We start from the raw sequence: 19,125 nt of genomic DNA on the forward strand, positions 1-19,125 counted from the left end.
GGGGGTTGAGCTTTCAGAGGGAGGCTAGAGCTCGGCGGCCTTGGCTGCTGTCGCTCAGCCACTGTCAGAGAAAGAGAGCTGGTGGCGGCAGCTCGTCGCTGCTGCTCCTCCGGCGAGTCTCCGCGGCGGCGGACTTCCGATGTGAAGAGAGAAAGAGAGAGGTCGGTGGGGAGTGAGAGATGAAGGTAGAAGGCGAGAGATGGGAGAGAGGGGAGTCAAGGGACGGCGGAGGCGGCGTTGCTACCGCCGCCGAAAAAGATCGAGAGGAGGGGAGAGGGTGCTGTTACATGTGTGTGTGAGTGTGACCGAGAGAGAGAGAGTGAGATTAGTTGTTTGTGTGTGTGTATTATGCGGCTGGGGGGGGAGAAGAAGGGTGGGAGGGAGTGTGGGCTAGGGCTTGGTGAGGGTTGGGCTTTGGGGTTGGGTTTGAGTGATGGGCTTGGTAGTGGGCCGATTTTAATTAGAGTGGGCTCGAGTTGTGGGCCGATTTTAATTAGAGTGGGCTCGAGTCATGGGCCGATTTTTATGAGTATTTGGGCCGAGATTTTATTTATTTTTGTTTCAGTTGGGCTATTAATTAATAAATTTGTTGGGCCTTATTTTATTTAAGGATTTTGAATTGCCTTCAATTAATTAAATTGGGCTTTCTTATTTTTAATTATGTCACGACCGCACTTGCTAAGGATAGCAATTTCGGGGAAACCGCGACTAAGGATTTTGATCCAGCCGTCGCCGCCACGGAATTCGCCGGAGGAGCAGCGGCGTTAGGCCGCGCCACCCTCGGCTCTCTCGCCTTTCTCTCTGGATCGACGGGTAGCCTAAGGTAAGCCCTAATTTCTTCCTTTTCTATTTTCCCCCTTTTTTCCATTTTCTAAATTAAAAATCTGAAATACTCATCTTTTTTTTTTCTTTGGCAGATCGGAGACCACCTCGGCTCCGTCGCCGACCGTCGACCGCCGGCAGCCACCGCGGCTGCCGCCTCCCTCTGATTTCGACTCACACACACAGTAGGTTCAAGCCACAATTTAGTTCACAAAATAGCATAGGATTTTGAGCAGAAATTAAATACTGTAAATGCTTATTGAAAATCTGAAATTCTTTTCTTGAAACTGAACTAGTCTGTAAATTTCAGTTCATATGTGCATATGTAATCATGTTGTGAAATATCAGAACAGCCGTATGAATTGGTATGAATTGGTGGTTCCCTGAGGGTGATGATACCTTGAGTAGGTGGATAATAGTCTCTGCAGATATTGTATATCACAAAATTAGGAATCAATTTGGGAAGAGAATGGAAAGATGCAGAAATTTCTTTGTTGCATTACCTTAAAATTTGCTGTGAAATTGGGCTGCAGTAGTTGAAAATGGTGGTGTGAGAATGGTGAAAGTGGCTGTGGTTTTAAAGAAAAATGGGGTGGTTTGGATGGATGAGGATTGTGGAATTTTTTTCAACTTACAGGTATGAACTCTTCAGCTGGCATGTAAGACTGAAGAATTTCCTTCAGCATGCGTAGTAAGAATTTCTTCAGCATGCTTAGGATTCAGCATGCTTAGGATTATTCAACTTTAATCATAAAAAAAAATCTAAGAGATTAATATATTAATTATATGGTTTCAAACTCATTTAAATACATTAAGACATATAAGCCTAATTCTTATTGAAGCATAAAATCCATTTGAGCTTGCTTCTAACATAAATTAAATTACTCATGGGCTTAAGTAAAAATCGATAAAAGATTCATATTTAACACTTCAGTGTTAAATTCTCCACAATAAATTAATGGACTCAAAATATATTTTGAGTGCATCATCTATTGAAAATAAAAAAAAATAAATCATCACATATATAAATTATCAAATTCATATAAGTTCGTATTTTATTAATGGATGCTGAACTCTAATTACCATAATAAATCCTTAAATCAGTAATTAAAAGTATATAATCCTTAATAAAAGTCGGGTCATTACAAATTAATTGAACTATTATTAGTTTGATTAATTTATTTAAAGGATAATTTTCATAATAATATTATATTATTATTATTATGTGCATATTTTAAGTAATTACTTATTATATGTTAAGCATGACATGATTTGCATTATATTTTGCAATAAGAATATTTATGATTTAATTGGTTTTATTATAATTCCAATTATTAAAGAAAGATGAGTAAGAATATTGTTGGTGTTCTTAACTCAAAGAGAAATGTTTTCAATTATTTATTCATTAAATTTTGAAAACCCGGCTAAGTGAATCATAGAATATTAAGCACTTCACCATGACTTAAGATTAGAATTCAAGGAGACCTATTAAGAATAGATTTCTTGTAGGCTTTGAGCATCAGGAGGACTAGCACTGCTATTCCGATTCAGAGATAAGGTTAAACGACAGGCTTTGCCTATACAGGTGGGCTTATTTTTCAAATGTATGATTTAGCTATTGAGCTTAAATATTCGTGTAATATAAATTGTTTATCCAATAAAATATTTTTGTGCACTCTACCATGTTTAATGCTCGTACAGTTAATCAATTGAGGTTCTCTTATGACCTAACACGTTGTTTGAGAATTGTGTACACTTGTTAGATGACTCGGTGGGTTGATCTCCATCGGGCACTAACCAGAGGCGTTATAAGGGTGCTCGACTGGATGTGTTCCGGAGCATAGTTATGATAGGCCTGTCTGGATTAATTTCCGAGGTTTATTTTACTTGACTGGGTTACGCCCTCAGTTCAAGTCAGCGGGAGACAGAGATCCGTCGGTGGCTAGAGGTCCGGGATCACAGCGAGTAACAGAATGGAGTGTGCAAACGCGCGCAAAATAATTAAGTATATATATATGAAAATGTTTTAACATGCATAGAAGTTATTTCTCTTTAAAACCTTCTATGTCATGTCAGTAATATTGGATAAACTGTTCTTCAGATTATGAAATGCTTTAAAAGTTGCAGCCCACTAAGTACATTAGTACTTAGCCCAAAAATACTTTCAAATGTTTTCAGGTTAATGGTGGGTGATGACGGGGCGGAGCTGAGGCTAGAGTTCAACTATTTATTTTAATTTCCACTGCAGAACTAGCCAGTATCTGTATTTTGTTCCTTAACTTAAGACCTATTATATTGTGATTCTAAACAATATATTTTGTTGAGCCTAGACTATTGACTCTCAAGTATTTTGATCAGTGAATGTTGGTTATTTGAAACATGACACTAAACTTGTGATCCTGAAGTTGTTATGTTTGTTGATTGATTTGTATCACTTGAATACCTGTCTTTCTTCATCCAATTGGGCTAAGCCCGTTCGTTATCCCTTTTATTTGGATTTCACAAGGATTTTTCCTTGTTCATTTAGATGATTAGTCGTACCCCAGTTATAGTTATTGTTTCAAGAATTGGGGTGTGACAGAATGGTATCAGAGCATAAGTTTTCTTTCATGTCTCTGATAACCAAAAGCTTCTAATGTTGAGTCTAGATTAGTACCTCTAGACTTCTAAGAAAGTTGTTGAACCTCAGCTCGCCGTCACACTGCCGCAAGAAAAAGGTACGATTTAAAAGTTTCAAAGTTATTAAATGTTTTAGAGTTTTCAAGAAGTGCGCGCTTCAGTAAATGATGCTATGTGAATTGCTTAACGCTTTCCATATGCTATAAGTTATGAATTGCTAATTGCTTTCATATTGTTATTTTGAGTCTCCGACTTATATAACCAGCTAAGTATCGTGTTTGGGACAACCCGAGCCCTTAACGATAAGATAAGCAAGTATCGTGTTTGGGACAACCCGAGCCCTTAACGATAAGATAAGTCAGTATCGTGTTTGGGACAACCCGAGCCCTTAACGATAAGATGAGTTAAAGTCGTGTTTAGGACTATCGAGCCTTTCACGAATACCAGATGTATGGTCGAGTTAGATTCTTTGAATCTTTCCGGCAATAGAAAAGCTTCATGTGACATTTAATGTCCACATGTTTCAGGTTTCAAAGAGAATGAATGAATGAGAGAGTTTATGTTATCGTTTTAGGTTCACTGCCTATACGATCAGAATGAAGGGTCCTCTTACAACTGTTTGAGTACCACCCAAGAATGCCTTGGGAATGTTAGTCGTGATAGCTCCGCTTGATCGATTTAAGTAAGGACTGGTAAGATAGAAACGTTTAACATAGATATATTATAACGTAGAAGCAATGAGATGAGATTAAGGTTTCACTTAAGTACTCCACTAAGTTAAGATCAGTTTCCACATAGAGTTAGCCTTCACAGGGTTACATTATTGAAGCAATATATCTTGGGTATATCTATGTATGTATACATGTATGCATGCATGCGGAATGAGTCTCACATTTGTGTTGATTTCATCCGTTAATCAGAATGGAAGATGCGCCAAGAGGACGTGGTAGGGGATTCATCCCTGAACAGCCTATCCCTCAAGTAGCACCAGAGCGTACTGCTGAGGAAAAGTTTCATAAGGAAAAGCCTCCAACGTTTGATGGTCTGGGCGATCCCGCGGACGCCGAGAAATGGGTTAGAGCAGTAGAGCGAATTTTCAGCTACATCCGTTGCGATGACAAAGACAAAGTGACTTGCGCGACTTACCAACTGGTAGACGAAGCCGACTTCTAGTGGGAATCGGTGAGGCGCACAATGACTGAAGGACAGTGGGAAAATTTCACATGTCGCTTGTAAGAGATTAGAATTGACTCCACAATTGGCTGAGACAACTTTAGAGGTTAGCACCCCTGGTGGTGGAGGATTGGCTGCTAAAGACATTATCTCGAACTTAGAGCTGGACATAGGCGCTGAAACGTTTAAAGCAGATTTGTATGTCATCGCTATGATAGAATTCGATATAATCCTAGGGATGGACTGGCTTACTCAAGTCGGTGCCACGATACTATGTAGCGAGAGAAAGATCTCTTTCCAATCCGTTGGAAAGGAGAAGACAAGTTTTCATGGCATAAGAATGAGAAGAAGAGTACCGGTAATTTCAGCGATGAAGGCCACAAAGATAATGAGGAAGGGAGAATGTCAGGCTTTCCTAGTCAGTTTGACAGGAGAACATGAAGTAGAGAAAACGATCGAAGAAGTTCCAGTGATGCGAGATTTCAAAGATGTTTTTCCTGAAGAATTGCCTGGTATGCCACCAAACAGACAACTAAAATTCACAATTGATCTAGAACCGGGAGCAACACCAGTGTCGAAGGCACCATACAGAATGGCCCCGCCAGAGTTACAAGAATTGAAAGTGCAACTACAAGAACTGTTGGATCTAGGTTTCATACAGCCTAGCATGTCACCGTGGGGAGCACCAGTCTTATTCGTCAAGAAGAAAGATGGTTCACTAAGGATGTGTATTGATTATAGAGAATTAAACAAGCTCACGATAAAGAATAGATATCCTCTTCCAAGGATAGACGACTTGTTTGATCAATTGAAAGGAGCTGGTGTGTTTTCCAAGATTGATCTAAGATCTGGTTACCATCAACTCAAGATGAAAAGAGAAGACATTCCAAAGACAGCATTTCGAACGCGTTACGGACATTACGAGTTCCCAGTGATGCCCTTTCGATTAACGAATGCCCCAGCCGTTTTCATGGATTTGATGAACCGAGTGTTTCATCAATATCTTGATAGTTTTGTCTTAGTGTTTATTGACGACATCCTCATCTACTCTAAGACTGAAGAACAACACGAGAAGCACTTGCGCATCGTACTCGAAATCCTGCGTAATGAGAAATTGTTTGCTAAATTCAGCAAATGCGAGTTTTGGTTGAGAGAAGTGATGTTTCTCGGTCACATCGTGTCGACTGAAGGAATCAAAGTAGACCCCGCCAAGGTCGAAGCAGTCAAGGAATGGAAAGCACCATCAAATACCAATGAGATCAGAAGTTTCCTCGGTCTAGCAGGATACTACAGAAGATTCATCGAAGGATTCTCAAAATTGGCTAGGCCAATGACTCAGCTTTTGAAAAAGGGGACTAAATACGTTTGGTCTGAAGCATGCGAACAAAGTTTTAAGGAGCTTAAGACTAGGCTGACTACTGCACCAGTGTTAGCAATACCAGAAGAGAATGAAGAATTCGTGGTGTATACTGATGCCTCGAAACTAGGATTGGGTTGTGTGTTGATGCAAAATCAGAAAGTGATAGCATACGCGTCTCGTCAATTGAAGCCCCATGAGCTGAAGTACCCGACTCATGATTTAGAACTAGCAGCCGTCGTGCACGCGCTGAAGATTTGGAGACACTATCTCTATGGAGTTAAGTGTGAGATTTTTACAGATCATAAGAGTTTGAAATACTTCTTCGAGCAAAAGGATTTGAACATGAGACAACGAAGATGGCTCGAATTAGTAAAGGATTACGATTGCACCATCAGTTATTATCCAGGAAAAGCGAATGTAGTAGCTGATGCCCTGAGTCGAAAGACGAAGGCTAAGCTAGGGTATTTCATCACCCAGCAGAAGGAACTGATTCGTGACTTCGCCTCACTCAGTTTGGAAATTGTTCATCCTCCAGACACAGTATCGGGTTGTGTTGCTGCATTGATAGCTAAACCTGATTTGAGAGAAAGAATTGTGCAAGCACAAAGAGAAGATTGGTTCTTGGAGAAGATGCGTCTCGCTGCAAGAACAAATGAAACGAAAGGATTCACTGAAGCAAAGGATAATGCACTTATGGTTGGTGAAAGATTGTGTGTGCCACACAAAGAAGAATTAAAGAACGAGAATATGAGCGAGGCTCATGATACTCCTTACACTGCACATCCAGGCAGCACAAAGATGTACCAAGATTTGAAGAAAATTTTCTGGTGGAAAGGAATGAAAAGAGATGTAGCGTTGTTTGTAGAGCGATGTCTCGCTTGTCAACAAGTGAAGGCCGTGCATCAGAGGCCGTATGGAATGCTGCAACCACTACCTATCCCTGAATGGAAGTGGGAGCACATTAACATGGACTTCGTAGTGAGCCTACCGAAGTCAGCACGTGGAAACACTGCTATTTGGGTCATAGTGGACCGATTATCAAAGTCAGCGCACTTTCTGCCAATTCAAATGACTTTTGGATTGGAGAAACTTGCAAAATTATATGTTAAAGAGATAGTACGCCTCCACGGTGTACCTGTATCTATCACGTCAGATCGTGACACCAGATTCACCTCACGTTTCTGGAAAAGTTTATAAGAAGCAATAGGCACTCAGCTGAACTTCAGCACATCGTACCATCCTCAGACTGACGGACAGTCAGAAATAACGATTCAGATTCTAAAATTTTCATTGCGAACGATTATCGCAGACAAAGGTAGAAGTTAGGAGGATTTGTTACCTCTCATAGAATTTGCTTATAACAACAGTTATCAAGCAACATTTAGAATAATCCAGATGAGGCCTTGTAAGGCCGAAAATGTAGTTCACCACTTTACTAAGATGAAGTGGGTGAAAGAAAGCTGTTAGGTCCTGAACTGGTCCAACAGATGGTTGAGAAGGTCGACCACATCAACCAAAGAATCAAAGAAGCTCGAGATAGACAAAAGTCTTACGCCGATAAACGCCGATCGGAGTTAGAATTCAATGTTGGGATCGAGTTTTCCTCAAAGTTTCTCCCTCAAAGGGAGTTATACATTTCGGAAAGAGGGGCAAGTTACGACCCCGTTTTATAGGACCTTTTGAGATCCTAGATAAGATAGGCCCTGTAGCCTATAGGTTGGCATTGCCGCCCAGTATTGGAGACGTACACAATGTGTTTCATGTCTCTCAGTTAAGAAAGTATGTGTTTGATCCAAAACATGTGATTAAGCATGATGAAGTGGTCCTAGCCCAGGACTTAAGTTATGAAGAGAAACCAGTTCAGATACTTGATCGCAAGGTTCAAGTTTTACGTAACAAGAACATCGTTCTTGTTAAAGTGAAGTGGAACCATCACGGGATGGAAGAGGCCACATGGGAACTTGAAGATTCAATGAAAGTCAAGTATCCCCAGTTAGATTACCAAGGTATGTAATTTCGGGGACGAAATTTTTTTTTAAGGAGAGAGGGATGTAATACCCCGTTCCTTTTTGATAAGTTTAGAATAATTTTTTTTAAACTTAGATATTAAGTTGATTCACGCCGGATATAAAGAAAAAGAATTTATTTTTAATTCCAACAAAAATGATTTACAAAAATATTTGTAAATTTAGTTATTGAATTTATATGCATTGCATATTTATTTAATTTAGCATTCAAGTATTTTTCACGAAATATTTATTTAGCAAACCCTGAAGTATTTATTACAGTCTCGATATATTATTTTTGTTCCTAATAGCCACCCTATATCATGATTATTTTTAGCATACATGTAATTATGCAGACTATTAAATCATCTCCTATCTAATCAATTTCTTTTGTATTAGCCGTCCACTTTCAATTTCTTCCACTTTCTTTTGCTTTAGTTGTCCACTCTCTTTTGTTTCCATTTTACTTTTGTTTTTATGCAGTCAAATCCCACTTTCACACTTTCAAATTCCACTAACATCACCAGATATCTTATCCAATTTCTTTAGCTTTTAAGCTGCCAATATTTCTCCTTTAATGATTAAGGCAGCAACTCACTTCACCATTTCCTCACTTTTCACTCACGATTTATCCTATTTCTAAGTAAGCTCTTTTCAAATCAACAATTCAAGTTTCCTTCACTGCAGTCCAAGTTGTTGAATTCAGCAGGAAGGTGATTAATTGTTAAACCTCCATTAAATTATTTTTCCAGTTTCTAACATTCTGATCCAAGCTATACATTCTTATGCTTGATTTACAATTCACAGATTCCAGCTAAATACCAAATACCACCAACATCAAGGTTACCCCAATTCCTCCCCATTTATCTTATGAAATTCTGAATCAAGCATTAAAAAGAGAAAGAAAGAAGGCAGCAACGAACACACACACTCATCATCACTTCATTTTCTAACTATTACAAGTACAAGATTTGATTTTTTTTAGAGAATAAATAAGAATGAGAAAGAACAGATTTTTTACAATAAAACCCTAGCTTTGCTTTACTTTGTGAATCTGGTTTGAAGAGGGAGGATTGGCGACGGCGGCGGTAGCTTGATGCTCCTGCTGCCCGTCGATCCAGAGAGAGTCGGAGTCGGCGGCGGTAGTGGCTTCTCGCTGCTATTGCCGGAGTTCCAGAGGGAGGATCGGAGTTCGAGAGGGAGGAGCGGTGGTGGCTGGGGCTGCTATCGCCGGAGGTGGAACCACGGGGGTTGAGCTTTCAGAGGGAGGCTAGAGCTCGGCGGCCTTGGCTGCTGTCGCTCAGCCACTGTCAGAGAAAGAGAGCTGGTGGCGGTAGCTCGTCGCTACTGCTCCTCCGGCGAGTCTCCGCGGCGGCGGACTTCCGATGTGAAGAGAGAAAGAGAGAGGTCGGTGGGGAGTGAGAGATGAAGGTAGAAGGCGAGAGATGGGAGAGAGGGGAGTCAAGGGACGGCGGAGGCGGCGTTGCTACCGCCGCCGGAAAAGATCGAGAGGAGGGGAGAGGGTGCTGTTACATGTGTGTGTGAGTGTGACCGAGAGAGAGAGAGTGAGATTAGTTGTTTGTGTGTGTGTATTATGCGGCTGGGGGGGGGAGAAGAAGGGGGGGAGGGAGTGTGGGCTAGGGCTTGGTGAGGGTTGGGCTTTGGGGTTGGGTTTGAGTGATGGGCTTGGTAGTGGGCCGATTTTAATTAGAGTGGGCTCGAGTTGTGGGCCGATTTTAATTAGAGTGGGCTCGAGTCATGGGCCGATTTTTATGAGTATTTGGGCCGAGATTTTATTTATTTTTGTTTCAGTTGGGCTATTAATTAATAAATTTGTTGGGCCTTATTTTATTTAAGGATTTTGAATTGCCTTCAATTAATTAAATTGGGCTTTCTTATTTTTAATTAATTGAACTATTATTAGTTTGATTAATTTATTTAAAGGATAATTTTCATAATAATATTATATTATTATTATTATGTGCATATTTTAAGTAATTACTTATTATATGTTAAGCATGACATGATTTGCATTATATTTTGCAATAAGAATATTTATGATTTAATTGGTTTTATTATAATTCCAATTATTAAAGAAAGATGAGTAAGAATATTGTTGGTGTTCTTAACTCAAAGAGAAATGTTTTCAATTATTTATTCATTAAATTTTGAAAACCCGGCTAAGTGAATCATAGAATATTAAGCACTTCACCATGACTTAAGATTAGGATTCAAGGAGACCTATTAAGAATAGATTTCTTGTAGGCTTTGAGCATCAGGAGGACTAGCACTGCTATTCCGATTCAGAGATAAGGTTAAACGACACGCTTTGCCTATACAGGTGGGCTTATTTTTCAAATGTATGATTTAGCTATTGAGCTTAAATATTCGTGTAATATAAACTGTTTATCCAATAAAATATTTTTGTGCACTCTACCATGTTTAATGCTCGTACAGTTAATCAATTGAGGTTCTCTTATGACCTAACACGTTGTTTGAGAATTGTGTACACTTGTTAGATGACTCGGTGGGTTGATCTCCATCGGGCACTAACCAGAGGCGTTATAAGGGTGCTCGACTGGATGTGTTCCGGAGCATAGTTATGATAGGCCTGTCTGGATTAATTTCCGAGGTTTATTTTACTTGACTGGGTTACGCCCTCAGTTCAAGTCAGCGGGAGACAGAGATCCGTCGGTGGCTAGAGGTCCGGGATCACAGCGAGTAACAGAATGGAGTGTGCAAACGCGCGCAAAATAATTAAGTATATATATATGAAAATGTTTTAACATGCATAGAAGTTATTTCTCTTTAAAACCTTCTATGTCATGTCAGTAATATTGGATAAACTGTTCTTCAGATTATGAAATGCTTTAAAAGTTGCAGCCCACTAAGTACATTAGTACTTAGCCCAAAAATACTTTCAAATGTTTTCAGGTTAATGGTGGGTGATGACGGGGCGGAGCTGAGGCTAGAGTTCAACTATTTATTTTAATTTCCACTGCAGAACTAGCCAGTATCTGTATTTTGTTCCTTAACTTAAGACCTATTATATTGTGATTCTAAACAATATATTTTGTTGAGCCTAGACTATTGACTCTCAAGTATTTTGATCAGTGAATGTTGGTTATTTGAAACATGACACTAAACTTGTGATCCTGAAGTTGTTATGTTTGTTGATTGATTTGTATCACTTGAATACCTGTCTTTCTTCATCCAATTGGGCTAAGCCCGTTCGTTATCCCTTTTATTTGGATTTCACAAGGATTTTTCCTTGTTCATTTAGATGATTAGTCGTACCCCAGTTATAGTTATTGTTTCAAGAATTGGGGTGTGACATTATCAATCATCGACTTCTCAAAATATGAAAACTCAAAAACTCATACAAACTAAACTAAGTCAAAAATTTCTTAGCCAACAAAAGACTTACTCAAACATAATTATACACTAATATCATGCTCAAATACATATATCTTAAGCCAAAATCACTTAAATAACACATAGGCAAAAAGTCCTGATTTTTATTAAAGTAAACTCTTTGAAATTTAATAAACACACATGATACCTTAATCCATTCATAGATCTATCAATCTTAGCCAATTAATCTCACATATAACCCATCAATTTACAAATTAGAGCATAGATACACATATCCCTAATTTTATTAAACTAACTCATATCAAAATCATCAATTGACATCATATACTCAATTTACTCCATCCTTAGAATAATGTCTACGTTCCACATAGGCATTAAGTGCAAGGTTCTTGTTTTCATCTTTAGTGGTCCTAACTCAAATTCTAATTTAGAAATCATGTGAGAAACTGTAGTAGCTCTTCCTACAGGAGTGATTACTCTCAACTTGGGACTAGCTCGTTTTGGTTCGAGTTTGAAGGTAACATGCTTCAAACACTTAAAGAATGCAAGGCTCCTGTATTAAACAGGATTCTAACTGGTGCATCCAATATCTTGCCCATACTACCTTAAAGTCCTGCCTTAAACCAGCACTTAAAACTCAAACATCTCTTCATCAGTATCCATCTTCTGATGAGCGAACGTGATAGCTCACAGAGTTCTCAATTATACTCTACAATCGATTTCTTTCCTTGAATCAAACTTCGATAATAAGTCTCTCGCTGCTTACTGTACTCCTCGGTACATATTTCTCAAGAGTAGCCTTGAATTGTTCTCAGGTGTAGTTTACCAGTTGCTCGGGTGTTAAAGTCCTCTGACGTGCCTCTCACTAGTCTTATACATCAAGAGAATCTACTAGGATAACTCAAAAGTTGTAAGAGTTCAACCCTAGAATGACATCAAAACAAATTGTTTCAAGAGACTCAAATGAATGACCAGAGGGTAGAATGAAGTAACTACCAGGTCGAACAAAAAAGACCTAGAGTAAGAACCCATCTGGCTTTTCAACCGAAAGTTGAAACACATGGGTTTATAAACCCAAAACACGTCTACTGAGATTTGGATCATGCGGACTGGCCAGGTCCAACATAATCACTCCCCAGTCACACGGGATATACTATCCCGAACTTGGAAATTCTGTGTCTTCTAAACCCTCATAATACTATACATAACAAAACTTAAGTTGATACCAGCAAGCTAAAAGCTTAAACTCAGGGTCCTATGTTCTAGACTCTTGTTTCGAAAGTTCAATATTTTTCGACTCTCCTCTCATGTTGCGGTGGTGGTGGCGGAGTATTATCCCGCCCATCCTTCACATCACACTCTTGATGATATCTTTGAGGCATTTTTGAAATCACAAAAGGAAAACTCAACTCGACCAACGCTCTAAGCATCCTCGAAACTCAAGTTCAATTTACTAACTCAACTTTAAGGAAACCTTCACGGTCACCTTAACATTCATCTGTAAGGCAATAAGCACTCACGAAATGCTAACAAAAAGACCACTCTGGTCAACCTAATATATCCATCAGTAGAATGCCTCTTTTTAGAGGACTTACATAAAGGGGTTATATAAACCCTACAAAAACCATAGTATCTATCGTAATGTCCCTTCTAAACCGACACCATTAATGGTGCTATGTCTCGGTTTGGACTTCCTACGGTAATTGTTACCAGTTAACTCATCTAGTTGCTACTTTAGCACACTAGGAACATCCATCTATTTAACATCAGTAGGGTACTATATTCGCATGCTTATCTATCAGCATGTCAAAAGCTCAAGTATCAATATCTCCTAAGTAAGTTATATACATCGCAATATAATTGAAACTAATCAAAAACAAGGGTGTACTGCTCATACTCTCAAGATCATCCTTAGCTCTAGCCTACATCGGCTTCTCTTCTCATTCTCATCAACTCTAGCCCTCCTCGGCTACTTCTCATCCTTTCAACCCTAGCCTTCCTTGGCTCTTTCTCATCCTTTCATAGTCTATGAACATGTGTTTGAAAATCTGCTAGGGTATCTCTGTACCACATACTGTACGCCTCGTCCTCGTATCCGATCTTCCCTGAGTTCGATCTCACAGCAGTCCACTTTCGTGCAGTGCCAACAGTCCTGGCCAACCTATAAGGAGAACTTAAAGGTGACTCTAGGAACTAACTCTCACTACTAGAAAAAAGCTCATAGATGACGCTTTTTAAGCGTAAAAAGCGTCATCTATGTGCATCCACAAGTGTCAAGAATAGACATGTCATCTATGCTTCCAGATAAGATGACGCTCAAGAAGCGTCATCTATGCGCTCATACATGACATTTTTATAGTATAGATGACACTTAAGAAGCGTCATCTATGAGCGTGTAAATGATAAAAGTATCATATATATGATAAATACATGACACTTCATGTTTTGATAGATTACGCTTTATCACTGTCATCTATAACTACTATACATGACGCTTTTTAACCGTCATGTATCCATAAATAGATGACATTTTTTATGTTTTAGATGACAGTTTTTCACTATCATCTATTATTTTTTAATTTTAATTTTTTTTTTTTTAATTCTTTGCTTTAAATTTTGAAATTCAATAAATTGTACTCCCTCCGTCCACGAAATGAGTACCCATTTGTGGACGGCACGGGTTTTAAGAAATGTGTGGAGTGTAGTGTGAATAGTTGAAGGGTCCCACTTTTTGAGTGTATTAATTAAAGAGATGTGTGGGGTACACTTTCCAAAAAGGGAAATGGGTACTCATTTCGTGGACGGATGAAAAAGGAAATATGAGTACTCATTTCGTGGACGGAGGGAGTATAATATAACATTTCAGCACATAATTTAAATTCTAAAAAACACATTCATTCAATAATCAGCCAACATTAAGAATCTTACATCCATAAGTTTGAGTTAATGTTTGAATACATCCTAAGCTAATACAAACAAAAAAAGAAAAGTAGTTTGAAGTAGCAGCCGCTGGAACCTCATATCCAAAACTAACGAATCTCTCTTCATGAACCATCATTTCACTTGTCAATCTACAATTAAAGCATATTAGTTTGAAGAGTTATATGCATTATTTGGATATTATAATAGTTAGATATAAATTTTATGGATTATTTGACAAACCTCATTGATCACACAAGAAGCCCAATCCTCACGAACCTTGTCAATCTCACCTCGACAGCCCTATTCACAAATTCGTCACCAACAACACCAAAAACAATCACAAACATCATCATTCACCAACAATATTCAAAACAGAAAATTGCAACAATATTTTAATCACAAATTCATCACCAACAACTCCAACAACAATATGCCAAACAATTTTTAAACTAAAATTCCAAACTGAAAATTGTAATAGAATCCGAAATAATCAGAAAATTACATTCTTCATACCTAACAAAACATATGCTCAATTTCTCTTTTAAGGTTTAATTTTAATCAGTTATATTGCCAATTCCCCACAACCATGGGAGAGTCAATGCAGCATTCAAGCATTCAAATCATCAATTTGTGTGGAATTCAAATATTCAAAGCATCAATATATCAATCAAAATTCATCATTTTTTTTTACTAAAAATAGATTACACAGTAAATTTAAATGGGGGAAATTGGAATAAATACTTACCTGCGATAATGTTCTTGAAATTAAGGCAGATAAGGTATTACTACAAGAAGCTATAAAGCATTTACTCATTTTCCCCTGCACCTGTCCAAGCAACACATTTCTAAAAAATTAACCTTCATTTCGATTCAATCAACAATAAAACTCTTACAATAAAGGCACAAAGGTCCAAGTGAAAAATGAAAAAACTCTTAGAAATATATGCATGGTTTTTCTTTCCACTGGCAGACTATAAAATAGTATAAGCAGATTCATAAGCCTTTTCAGTTCATGATTTTTCTTTCCACTGGCCATCCAAAAGTCACAATTTAGTGATTCAATCTAAACGGAATGAAAAAAGATATGTTAACAACTAACAAAGGCCTTTGTTCCACAGGGATTCCAGCCTCAGTGTCAGCAGTAATCACTATTTTGCTCTTTTAACAGTTAAAAACAGAAACCTACCTTAGTTACAATTTGAAAAGCTTTATCACCACAATGTACTAAATAACTAATGGATGCTTAAATAACTAGCATAATAGAAGATGCAAAATTATAAGAGATTCATAAGTATATACTTACTCTTATACCTGGTAAAGATCTGCATATGAAACTCGGGGTGTTTAGATTTTACTTCTTCTTCCGTTTGACTGTATGTATCATGCAGTGCTTGTTATTAGTTTCATAGAGATAAACATAAAAGAAATAAGAAAAGGAACACAACTCAGTAGCTTTCCAAAGACAAACATAAAAGATAGATGTAAAAAAAAAGCAATTCTCATATCATATCCAACCTTTTCATTTCTTAATCTTTTGCAGCATAACAAAGTTGAAGCTGGAAGAAAGACCTACCGAGAAGACAAAAAGTTCCCCCATGAGATCAGCTGCAGCTTGAACAGCCTTCTCTTCATTCAAAGGTCGAATTTCCACATCTGTTGCAAGACCATATATGCCTTTGCATGGTTGTTGTGATCCTGTGATTAGCCTGGTTCAAGCAATATATATATAAGAATAAACCAGTTTAAAATGCAGTACTGGTCAAGCACATTGGGCGACACCTGAATTATTTCTGCGGTGTCCGCATCAGAGGATAACACGAAGATCAAGATTTGAAAAGAAGGTGAAACCAGAAAACAAATTATATGAGTTGGACAAAAATCATAAGATTACACATCCCACGAATCATTGAGAAAATACGTTAAAGCAACAAAAACCAAAACCATGGAATTGTCTGATGCAATGACTAAGGTTCCCAGTAGAAGAATACCACTGACAATGCGAGTGACGTCTATTAAAGAACATCCTACAAATTCCTAGAGCTAAACTACAACTACAAGCCAATGGGAATATGAACATCCAAGAGCCACAGCTCTGCAGTCATATAGTCAAAATTATTATTCCTCAATAATCAATGTACCAATAATGCCAAACAAGACAGCTGAAAGAAATCGACATAGGCAGAAACTAATTCATCAGACTTTGTTCTGCGAAGACAAAAACTATATAAGTATCTTGCATTTTCCAGATATCAATTTCATCTAATTACATATCTGAAGAAAAAAGGACGAGCTAAACTATGTGAATGATAAAATGAGGGCTCAACCTATGCTTCTCCAATGCTGACCTCAATATCACACCAACACTATTATCATTAGCTCTAAGCACTATGAAGACATACTTAACAAGTGGTATCAAAGTTAGTATCCAGAACACAAAGGATAGAACCCCATATATCTCATCAAGTGAAGGTTTCAACGAAAGATCTAAATTTCCAATCCAATCAATCAGCAAACATTGAAAAAAGATAAATAAAAGAATATGCCATATTCAATTCACGCAATCAATTCTTCATAATAATCTGCCTCTAAAATTCGAGCCATAAATACATTTTTGAATTTCAGTTGAGTTGTTACCTGAAGAATGAAAGCTGATGAACTGATTCATTAAGAGAAGCAATTTGAAAATGTTTATCACCACAATGTACTAGATAACTAATGGATGCTTGAATAAATAGCATAATAGAAGATGCAAAATTATGATTGACTAACTTACAGCCTCAAATTACTCAAAATTCCAAGGTTTTCTGGCAGATTTCCTTCAAGTAGATTATCTTCCAAAATCCTACATTTCAGATAACAGCAAATAATTGATATTAAAAAACTTTCTAGAGTAGCAATGTCTCCAATTTCAGCTGAGATCTCTGGAATAGAGGATCTGGAATAGAGGAGTACAATCAGTCTTCTTTTTTCAGTATACAGCTATGGCGGTGTGTGAGAGAGACTAAATTTCGAAACCATAAAGTAAAAATGATGAATACCTGAAGATGGAGGCAGCTGATCCTCTGAAGGCGGTTTCGACGGAGAATTGGTAGCGCAGCAACGGTCGAAGAAGCGAGAATTGCGTTTGAGGAAGGGAAACGAACGGTGGAAATTGATTGAGAAGGTGGAAGTGAGCAGAAACTTATCGGGTGGTTTGTTGTGGTAGCTGAGCAGTAGTGTGTCGGAGGCAGCAGAATGAGAGAAGCTCCGGCCGTGAATGTTGCTCCAGAGTCGTCGTCAAAAGGCGGCGGTTGAAATCGCGTCGTCGGAGGTGCGGCGGTGGTCGAAATCGCGCTGTTGGAGGCGGAGATTCAAATGCGGCGGAGATTCAATTGCCGAGATGGAGACGGTCGGAGATTGAAACGCGGCGGTGGTCACAATGGAGGAGGATGCGGCGGCGGTCACAATGCGGCAGAGATTGAAATGCGGCGGCGGTTTTTGCTGAGGATGAAGGGTATTTGGCTGAGACGAAGGGTTTTGCTCATGGGTTCAAACCCTTTTAGAAGATTTTTATTTCTTTTTATTTCCTCTTGTAGCTATACACATATTTTATTCTTTTAATTTTATAAAAGTATTTCATTATAATTTCTATATTATTTCCTTTTGTAGCTAATATACACATATTTTATTCTTTTAATTTTATAAAAAATATTTCATCATAATTTCTATAATAAAAATTGACTATATCAAAATTTAAATAGTTTAATCAATAATAATAAAATTATTAGAAACACTACTTAAAAATAACTATATAAAATTTTAAATATTAATATCAATAATAATTTTTCTTTCCTTTTGTAGCTAATATACACATATTTTATTCTTTTAATTTTATAAAAATATTTCATCATAATTTCAATAATAAAAATTGACTATATCAAAATTTAAATAGTTTAATCAATAATAATAAAATAATTAGAAACACTACTCTAAAAAAACTATATAAAATTTTAATATTAATATCAATAATAATTAATTAATGGTGTTGTAGATAAAGGATTCAAATGTTAAAAAAATAAAATTAGAAAGAAATTAAAATAAATTTTTGAAGAACACTATCATAGATGACGCTGTTCATAAAGTGTCATTTATTTTAACTCAAAAACACGCACATAGATGACACTTTTCATAAAACGTCATCTATATTAATTCAGAAACAAGCACATAGATGACGCTTTTATAGAGGGTCATCTATGTTATGTATACATGACACTTATGCATGACACTTTTTGTACAATCGTCATCTATTTCAATCTTGACACTTCATATATGACGTTTTTTTTTACAAAGCGTCATCTAAACTAAAAACGAGCTCATAGATGACGCTTTTTAGAGAAAAGCGTCATCTATTTAGTGTCATCTATGTGCATTTTTCTAGTAGTGTCTACTTGGCTCCAGCAACAGAAATAAACAAAACATAACTTAGCAAAACTCCTACTAAGTAGTACTGTTATCTTAAAACTCAAGCTCAAAACATCTAAATTCTCATCTCGTCCCATCTTTACTCAGTAGGGAATCTCTCTAAACAATGATATTAGATCCCTTAATGTAGTAGCCCGCTCTTTTAATTATGATTAAATCTAGTAAATGCAATTTTTATAAATGAATCCAGTTTATGGTCCTGATTTTTTTTATCAGAAACGGAGTTATTATTTTAGCTTTATACTTTTATAACGTATGAGAAAAACGCGACGAAGATTATTGAGCCATTCAATAATTATTATTTTCAAGTTATAACTGACTTAGCAAAGTCATGTTATTTATTAATCGAAAAACAGAAGCAGTTATATTTATTAGTGCTACTTGAAG

The 19,125-nt window shown here is 37.4% G+C and overlaps 2 long non-coding RNA genes across 2 annotated transcripts in view; one reads left to right on the top strand and one right to left on the bottom strand.

Moving 5' to 3' along the window:
* The first annotated feature begins 1,976 nt into the window (after positions 1-1,976).
* The window catches only part of LOC131002257 (uncharacterized), a 41,963-nt gene continuing 24,814 nt past the window's right edge, over positions 1,977-19,125 (top strand). Inside the window, exon 1 of the long non-coding RNA XR_009094231.1 lies at positions 1,977-2,407. This is a non-coding gene — a long non-coding RNA (uncharacterized LOC131002257). The remainder of the gene's footprint in view (positions 2,408-19,125) is intronic.
* Positions 14,229-15,786, bottom strand: LOC131002240 (uncharacterized). Its single transcript, XR_009094215.1, has 2 exons — positions 14,518-15,786; positions 14,229-14,426 (listed from the first exon to the last, which is right to left on the bottom strand). It is a non-coding gene; the product is annotated as an uncharacterized LOC131002240 (long non-coding RNA).

Source organism: Salvia miltiorrhiza, unplaced genomic scaffold (genome assembly GCF_028751815.1).
Source record: "Salvia miltiorrhiza cultivar Shanhuang (shh) unplaced genomic scaffold, IMPLAD_Smil_shh Hic_asm_8, whole genome shotgun sequence".
Lineage (NCBI taxonomy): Eukaryota > Viridiplantae > Streptophyta > Magnoliopsida > Lamiales > Lamiaceae > Salvia > Salvia miltiorrhiza.